Raw genomic sequence first — 8615 nt, 5'->3', positions numbered from 1 at the left:
ACCTGGTGGTAAGGATGGTCTAGGTCATGCAGTGACAGCAAACAACCCCCAAATCTCAGTGTCTTAGCACAACAAAAGTTTCTTTCTTGGATGGCATAGCCAACCGCATCACCTGGATCGCTGCTCACCATCCTCACTCAGGGACCCGGCTGTGGGAGGCACCCTGATCACCAAGGCGGGGGTCAAACAACAAGATAAATCACCCACTAGATCTTAAAGTGTCCACCCACAAATGACACGGGACACCTCAGCTAACACTTCGTTAATGAAAACGTGCACACAGCCACACCCAACCTCACAGGGAGCCGGAAAATGCAACCATACCACATGCTCGGAAGAGAGAAAGCAGAAAATCCGCCACATCCGGTTTAATGGAATCGCTCCCTAACCCGTCTTCCTGCTCCCGGCCTCACGCCCTCCAATTCATCCTCTACACCGCTGCTGCTGCTGCTGCTGCTGCTGCTAAGTCGCGTCAGTCGTGTCCGACCCTTCGCGACCCCGTAGACAGCAGCCCACCAGGCTCCACCGTCCCTGGGATGCTCCAGGCAAGAACACTGGAGTGGGTGCCATTGCCTTCTCCATCCTCTACACTGACCTTCCTTAAATTCAAACATGAATATCTGAGGTATTACCACTCTGATGAAAAATGCTTAATGGCACATATATCACCTGAGATAAAGCTACACCTGTTTGGAATTGAACAAGCCCTATTAAGTTTGGCCCTCGTCTCTCTTATATTCTGTTCCTCATCTCCTGCCACCACTGAAACCACCTCCGTCTGTGCGACAAATAGCCTATGTTCCAGCCACACAGAAGCACCTCAGCGACGTGCCTTGTGTGACCTCTGCACTTTCGTAGCTGCTTTTTTTCTCTCCTTCTGCCTAACATGACCACCAACCTATGACACCTTCTTCATCGTTTGATGAAGGATTTAAAATATCACATTTTCTGGGGATACTTTCCTGACATCGCCAGGTGATACTAAGTTTTCTTCCTCTGCTTTCATGGTGCATCCACACACCTCTTCAAGTGCACTGATTGCGTGAGAGTTACTATTTGTTTGAGTTTCTCAGCTAATAGATTTTTGACATTCAGAGAGGAAATGGGCTGTGTTATTTATGGGACAGGCCTGACATATAATAGATTATCTGAGCATGTTTGTTGGGTAAATGAAGTAAAACACACACACATACACACACACACACAGGTTCCAAACTCTGATATGGATTCTCAAGCCTATGGGAGTACTAAGTAGATGAAACACTAGTTTCCATCCAAAAGTCTATTCATTTTCTCAAACTTGCACATGTGCGTTCCAGCTGATATGTACAGAATCAGTACTGAGCTTTTCCCTTTTGTCTTTTCAAGTCCAGGTCCTTCAGCTGAGTTGACTTAGGGCACATATCTTCCTAGGGAGAAAAAAAGAGGACTGCTAAATAGGGAATAGGAGGAGAAAATAAGGTAATTTTCAGCTTCTGACATTCAAATGTAAGATTTTACAGCAAGAAAATCATCTTGGAGTTGAGCAAGCTTGTTTTAAGGAAACACTTTCTACATTTACCACATCAGAAGCCAGACCTGATGGGCTGGAGAGGAGTTCAAACAGGAAGAAGCAGGAGGCAAGTCTGTTTCTCCCAGACCCCAGGAGATTGCGGGTAGGTGGAGAGGGCGTGGCCTCAGAGTGGGATCAGCGGATTACTCCTGACTGAGTCTCCACAGCTCCACCCAGACAAGGGGAGGGCAGTTTGAGGACTGATAGTAGTATAGGCGAAGGGGGCTTCCCAGGTGGCTCAGTGGGTAAAGAATCCATCTGCAATGCAGGTGATGTAGGAGGTGTGAGTTCCATCCCTGGGTGGGGAAGATCCCCTGGAGGAGGGCATGGCTACCCACCCCAGTATTCTTGCCTGGAGAATCCCAAGGACAGAGGAGCCTGGCGGGCTACAGTCCGTGGGGTCGCGAAGAGTTGGGCACGGCTGAAACAACTCTTTTGATGCCCCTCCCTGCCCAGCCAACAGTCTAAGTAGTTTTCTGAGAGTAAGCAACTTTACAGATCATCTTCATTAATCTGGAATACAACCCCATCATAGTAAATCTGGCACCAAAGCATGGACAAGGCAGAACGATCTGACATTCGTTTTCCCCACACGTAGGCTGTGGTTGCAGTGCTTCCCCAAGGAGGCCATTGTACTTAGTGAAGTCATTGAACCAGCAGTTGTGCAGTGGACCCTCAAGGGCAGCTCCCAGCCAGAGCTCAGGGACGTCAAAAGTGAGCCTGCAGGAGACCGAGTCAGGCATGGCTCACCATGAGGAGCCAGAGAGAAACCCATGGTAGTCACAGACTTCAACAGCAGAGGCCAACCTACTAACTGGACACCCAGTGTTCTATGAAGACAAGGGACAACCTCAGGGATCAGTGAATTACATACCCACCATGCCTGAGGAGCAGCCTGGAGCACCAAGCCTTTCCTCCTAAACATTCAGTTCAGCTCAGTTCAGTCGCTCAGTCGTGTCTGACTCTTTGCCACCCCATGAATTGCAGCACGCCAGGCCTCCCTGTCCATCACCAGCTCCCAGACTGTACCCAAACTCATGTTCATCGAGTCGGTGATGCCCTCTAGCCATCTCATCCTCTATCATCCCCTTCTCCTCCTGCCCCCAATCCTTCCCAGCATCAGGGTCTTTTCCAATGAGTCAACGGCTCGCATGAGGTGGCCAAAGTATTAGAGCTTCAATTTCAACATCAGTCCTTCCAATGAACACCCAGGACTGATCTCCTTTAGGATGGAATGGTTGGATCTCCTTGCAGTCCAAGGGACTCTCAAGAGTCTTCTCCAACACCACAGTTCAAAAGCATCAATTCTTCGGTGCCCAGCTTTCTTTATAGTCCAACTCTCACATCCATACATGACTACTGGAAAAACCATAGACTTGACTAGACGGACCTTTGTTGGCAAAGTAATGTCTCTGCTTTTTAATATGCTATCTAGGTTGGTCATAACTTTCCTTCCAAGGAGTAAGCGTCTTTTAATTTCATGGCTGCAATCACCATCTGCAGTGATTTTGGAGCCCCCAAAAATAAAGTCTGTCACTGTTTCCACTGTTTCCCCATCTATTTCCCATGAAGTGATGAGACCAGATGCCATGACCTTAGTTTTCTGAATGTTGAGCTTTAAGCCAACTTTTTCACTCTCCTCTCTCACTTTCATCAAGAAGCTCTTTAGTTCCTCTTTGCTTTATACCATAAGGGTGTCATCTGCATATCTGAGGTTATTGATATTTCTCCTGGCAATCTTGATTCCAGCTTGTGCTTCTTCCAGCCCAGCGTTTCTCATGAGGTACTCTACATATAAGTTAAATAAGCAGGGTACAATATACAGCCTTGACGTACTCCTTTTCCTATTTGGAACCAGTCTGTTGTTCCATGTCCAGTTCTAACTGTTGCTTCCTGACCTGAATACAGGTTTCTCAAGAGAATTAGGAAGTGTGTAAATCTCACATCCCTCCACTAATTGAGCTGGATATAGAAGCACATCAGGAAAAAAAGCAATTCCAGAGAGATTGATAAAATGATTGCATTCAGTCTGAGTTTTAAGGTTAAATTTGGAATTTAAGTAACGTGTCTTTTACTTTCCAATGACTGGGGAATGGGAAGGACTCAATTATTACAATGAAAGGATATATAAATGCTACTTTGCTGTAGATCTGGAGTTAACTTTGTGAACCCACTGCCTGTGTATATGTGTAGTTATGCATGCACACTAGGCAGGTGTCCCTTTCACCTGAGTCCATAAAGGATTGGGTAGCATCTCTCTTTAACATATTATTTGAGCTTAGATGATTTATAGGCACAAACTAAATTTCAAACATGATTCAGTCACGTATTCTTATTTTCTATAGTCTACACAACATTGGAGCCTGGGCATTTTTTTTTTTTTTTTTTTGGCAATATTCATCTGTCTCAGGGAATTGTCCCGACAGAAAGTGGCAGCTAGTTTTTGTTACCTGTAGTAGAGACGTTGGTGCTTTCCCAAGGCTGTTCTCTTCTGTCATCCCTGGAGGATGATATTTTATCATCCCCTTATCATGCTGAAGGAGCTGTGTAACTATTTGGGGCCAGCGGGTTGTGGAAAGCGTGGTGTGGTCACTTCCCGGCAAAACAGATGGGCGTGGCCTTCCAAGCGTTTCTTCTTCTATCTCAGCCGCTGGAGAAGACGTACAGAGGGTGGGCCTGTAAACTCTGTGTAGAAGAGAGACCCCGGTCCCTGAGTGTGGGCATGTGACTCAAATGGGAAATGAACTTTCATGGTTCAGAAGGCTGAACTGGGAAAATTGGAAGAGTGTTTGTTACCAAAAAATAATCTAAACCATTCTGACTAATATACTATATACATTTATTAAATAATATACATATGTACATATATGTAAGGTTTCTCTATCTCAGTGTCTCAGACTGAAAAGATGAGGAAAATAACGAGAGTTTTGTAAGGAAAATGGTACACATATGGTGACAATCAGATACTTTAAACTATTTTAGTAATATATCAGCTTCTAAACATTCACAGTGAAGAAAGGGTTACCCACTGTCCCTAATGCCCTGGTCACTGGAGCCTGGATATCTACGACTAGGATCAAAGCTTTTCAGATGGCCAATGCCTCTTTGCTTTCCTAAGTTTCACCTGCTTCACTCAGATATTAAATGTGAACTGAAACTCATTGTCAAGCAAAAACACTCAAGCTAGCTTCAAAATGGCAAGGTGAGATTCCAATACAGATGTGTTGTTGAGATGAATTACCAGTAGAATGTAGAGCAAACCATACGATGATGGTCTGAAACATTTTCCCTGAGCCAATTCTATATCCTTTAGCTAGCTCTGTATACTCTGTGAAAAGAAGATATCAAACATCCTCTCAAAGAACACAAAAATATTCTCACGTGAACTTAAAAGCATGCGATAATCTTGAGATATGTTTCTAATTGGGGAAATGAATAAAGAAAGCACCCTTTAAAGAGCAATCCATGGAATTTGCAATTCCCAAGAGGCAACAGTATGTTGGGTGCTGCACCCGTGGCGCGGGTCCAGTATCACAGGCTACTTTGTGGCGCCAGGCTTGGACTCTTGTAGCAGAGACGTCATCATTATGATCCATAAGTAGACAGCTCACTCCATAAATATGCACATAAATTCAAAATCTCAGTGGTGGTTTTATTATTCTAATGGAAACACTGTACATTTTAAATCAGTGGAGGTACTGCATTTAATTTGGAAGTCAAGTTTCTGTGACAATGTAGGACTGCCTTGAAGAACCCCACTTCCTCTGTGGCTCCTTCCCCTCTGACAATAGACCTTATTTTTGTGGTTACCTGAAAGCTGATTATGTTTCAGGCCTTGGAAATCCTTGATGGTCAATCACTTTGTTTTTGGTGGCTCTTGAAGATGGTATCTTAGAGCGTATAGCTACCCATCTACTCATTCATTCAACAAGTATTTATTGAGTGCCTCCAATGTGCCCCAAACTGGACAAAGCCTGAGGATTCAGCAGTGAACAAAACAGATCAGATTTTTAAAAATTTGTTTTACTGAAATATAGTTGATTTGCAATGTTAATTTCTACTATAAAACAAAGTGATTCAGTTATATATATATATATATTAATATATTTTGTACATCTTTTTCATATTCTTTTCCTGTATGGTTTATCATAGGATATTGGATACAGTTCCCTATGCTACATAGAAGGACCATGTTGTTTATCCATTATCTATTTAATAGTTTGCATCTGCTAATCTCAAACCAACCCTCCCCCACTCTCTCCCCTTGGGCAACCACAAGTATGTTTCCTATATGAAACAAGCAAAAATTCTCATGCTTATGACACTTACACTGCGGCTGAGGGTCAGAAAGTCGAAGACTGGTTCTCTCATTAACCAACAGGATCTCAGTTTCCTCAATGATAAAACCATGGCGCTGGAGGAAGTTCTCAACCTAAGGCACCACCCTAAAGGGTGTTTGGAAATAAGTGGAGAGGCTTTTGTTATAATAACAACTGAGGGATGATTTTAGCATTTTGTATCAAAGTCCGTAAATGTTATGTACCTTTAACACAGGATGACCTCTCACCACGAGATACTGTCCCACCCCAAACACATGTGAAATTCCCTTCGAAAAGCATTTGATGTTTCCTAAAGTTTCTTCCATCTCCAACAGCATATAAATTTGAAGAATTGGCTTCTGTCTCTTAAAAAAAAAAAAAAAGGAGGTGCTTGCTGTCTTGGAGAACACATCGAAGGAAGAGGGGTCCTGATAATTCTTCATTTCTCTTGGATCTTCTAACTGAAAGTATAAACCTAGAGTCTTGTGAAAATGAAAACACAAGCCAAAGACACATTTTCTCATTCCAAGAACAGATTCTCATCAGAAAGGTGTCTGGATTTTTTCTCCTAAGAAGAAAATACAGTAAGAGTCTCTTACAACCTTGAGACAACTGTGAACATTCTCTATTAAAAGACATGCCCTCCTTATACTGCAGACCCAGGAGCATAAATTAATCTGGAATCTGAGTCCATCCTGAACAGAACTTTGTGGCTTAATTTACCAAATTGATCTTAGAACCACTCTCTAGCTCTTCCTGAACCACAGAAGATAATGTCAATGTTTTCTTCACATTAATCTATTTATGGTGCCTGATATCCACAAATGAGTTCTCTGATGACCTCACGTGTTTCCCCTTCTCAGACTCTCTTCTTTGGAGGCTTTGTTCACTTGCTTAGGAGAAAAAAGAAATATTAAAGGAAAGCAATTGAGGGGAGGGCTGAAAATTCCCATTGCTAATGAATTCCCACCTGACGGTGAGGCAGCAGTTATTGGTGCTGAACCCCACTTTGAGAACCACAAGTTGAGACAATTTCTTTTATGTAATTTCTGGGCTGAACACACGTCAAAGTTAATTCTGTAGCTGTAGATCTCAGGAGCAGATTCCGAGTACGACCCTGCTTTTGATGCCTGACTTTGGTACTAAATTTCGTCAAATGTTGAAACTCACATTTCTCACTGAAGGTGGCTGATGTCCACTGATTACTAACACAACAACAGCAAATTGCATCAGTGGTGTCTGTATTCAACCCAAAGGAGGAGCAAGTTTTAGAGGTAACAGGGAAAACTTCCTAGATTTCACACCTTTTAAAAATAACTCTTCACGTCTGTTCCCTAACTCAACTGAATCTGGAGGATTGAATTTAAACTTGGCGCAGTGGGATCTGGCCATGAAAGCATAGTTAATAAAACCAACACTCCCCACAAGTTGATCTGATTCTGGTTGAATTTGACAGTGATGGGGTTTTTACAAGGTCAGATTGCCCTTCAGGATACCCTGGGCCACATGCCATAGACCTAGGGCAGTTTGAACTTCCTAAAGACGCGACGTACTGTGGCCCAGGTTCAGGAGACTCGGTATAAGGATTTAGGTAGAGTCTTAACCTGGACATTTTCTGCCAGCAACAATGAGTCAGTGATTTGGACTCTCTGAAAGCTTTTTATCTGCAGAATGGGGAGAGGAAAATTTGCTCCAAGGCTGACTGTGAGGACTTTATAAGCTACTTACATAAAAGAACTCTGTACACAAGGCAAGCTTTTGATAGTAAGTCCTATATAGTGCTGAGTCATAGGAAACAGCCACATTTTGTTTATACCTGGAACTTCATGCAGCAGCCTAAATGGGTTAGAATTTTTTGAACTGAATTTGTGAACAGGTATCCACAAAAATATAAAGTTGGTTTTGGTTTTTTTTAAATGTAGGCTAATTATACATATGGCCTGGACAAGGCATTCCGTTTGATTAGAGATCCAAGTGATATTTCTGGTCTGTGGGCATTCATATTAGTTTCTCTTGCCTTTTTTAAACACACATATAAACACCCTGCAGTGTCTCTAAAATCCCCAGATGGAGGAAGGTGTCATCCAGTAGTGTCACATCTAAAGTGTGTATGTTTAGCATATAGTAGCTGAGAAATGTATGTATGATTTACATTTTATGGTTTTCAACTTTGATAAAGAAGTATAAGTTTGAGGGACTCATACCATATGATTTTAAGACTTAAATAAAGCTATAGTAATCAAAAGAATGTGGTATTAAAGACAGGATAACATATAGATCAATGGAACTGACCAGAAAGTACAGAAATAGACCCATATATTTAAGTCAATTGATTTTCAAGAAAGCAAATAGGTGAACGATTTAATGGAGAAAGGACAACATTTCAACAATTGGTGCTAGAACAACTGGACCTATATAGGAAAAAAAAAAAGAACAATACAAAACCTTGTTACGTACCTTGCATTGTAAACAAAAATTGACTCAAAATGGATCACAGATCTAAATGTAAAATTTTAAACTATGAAACCTCTAGAAGTAATACAGGAGTAAATATTTGTGTTCCATAAAACAAATATTTCTTACATATAACATCAAAACCATGATTCATAAAAGAAAAATTATGTATCCAGGATACATATTTTTAAAGTTTCAAAATTGAATAATGAGAAAACAACTCAATTTTTTTAAAGGACAAACATTTGGACAGAAACATCCCCCCCAAAATGCACAAATGGCAAACATGA

Source organism: Giraffa tippelskirchi, chromosome 2 (genome assembly GCF_054371585.1).
Source record: "Giraffa tippelskirchi isolate mGirTip1 chromosome 2, T2T-mGirTip1v1.2.pri, whole genome shotgun sequence".
In the NCBI taxonomy this organism is placed as follows: domain Eukaryota; kingdom Metazoa; phylum Chordata; class Mammalia; order Artiodactyla; family Giraffidae; genus Giraffa; species Giraffa tippelskirchi.
This window is presented reverse-complemented; position numbering follows the sequence as displayed.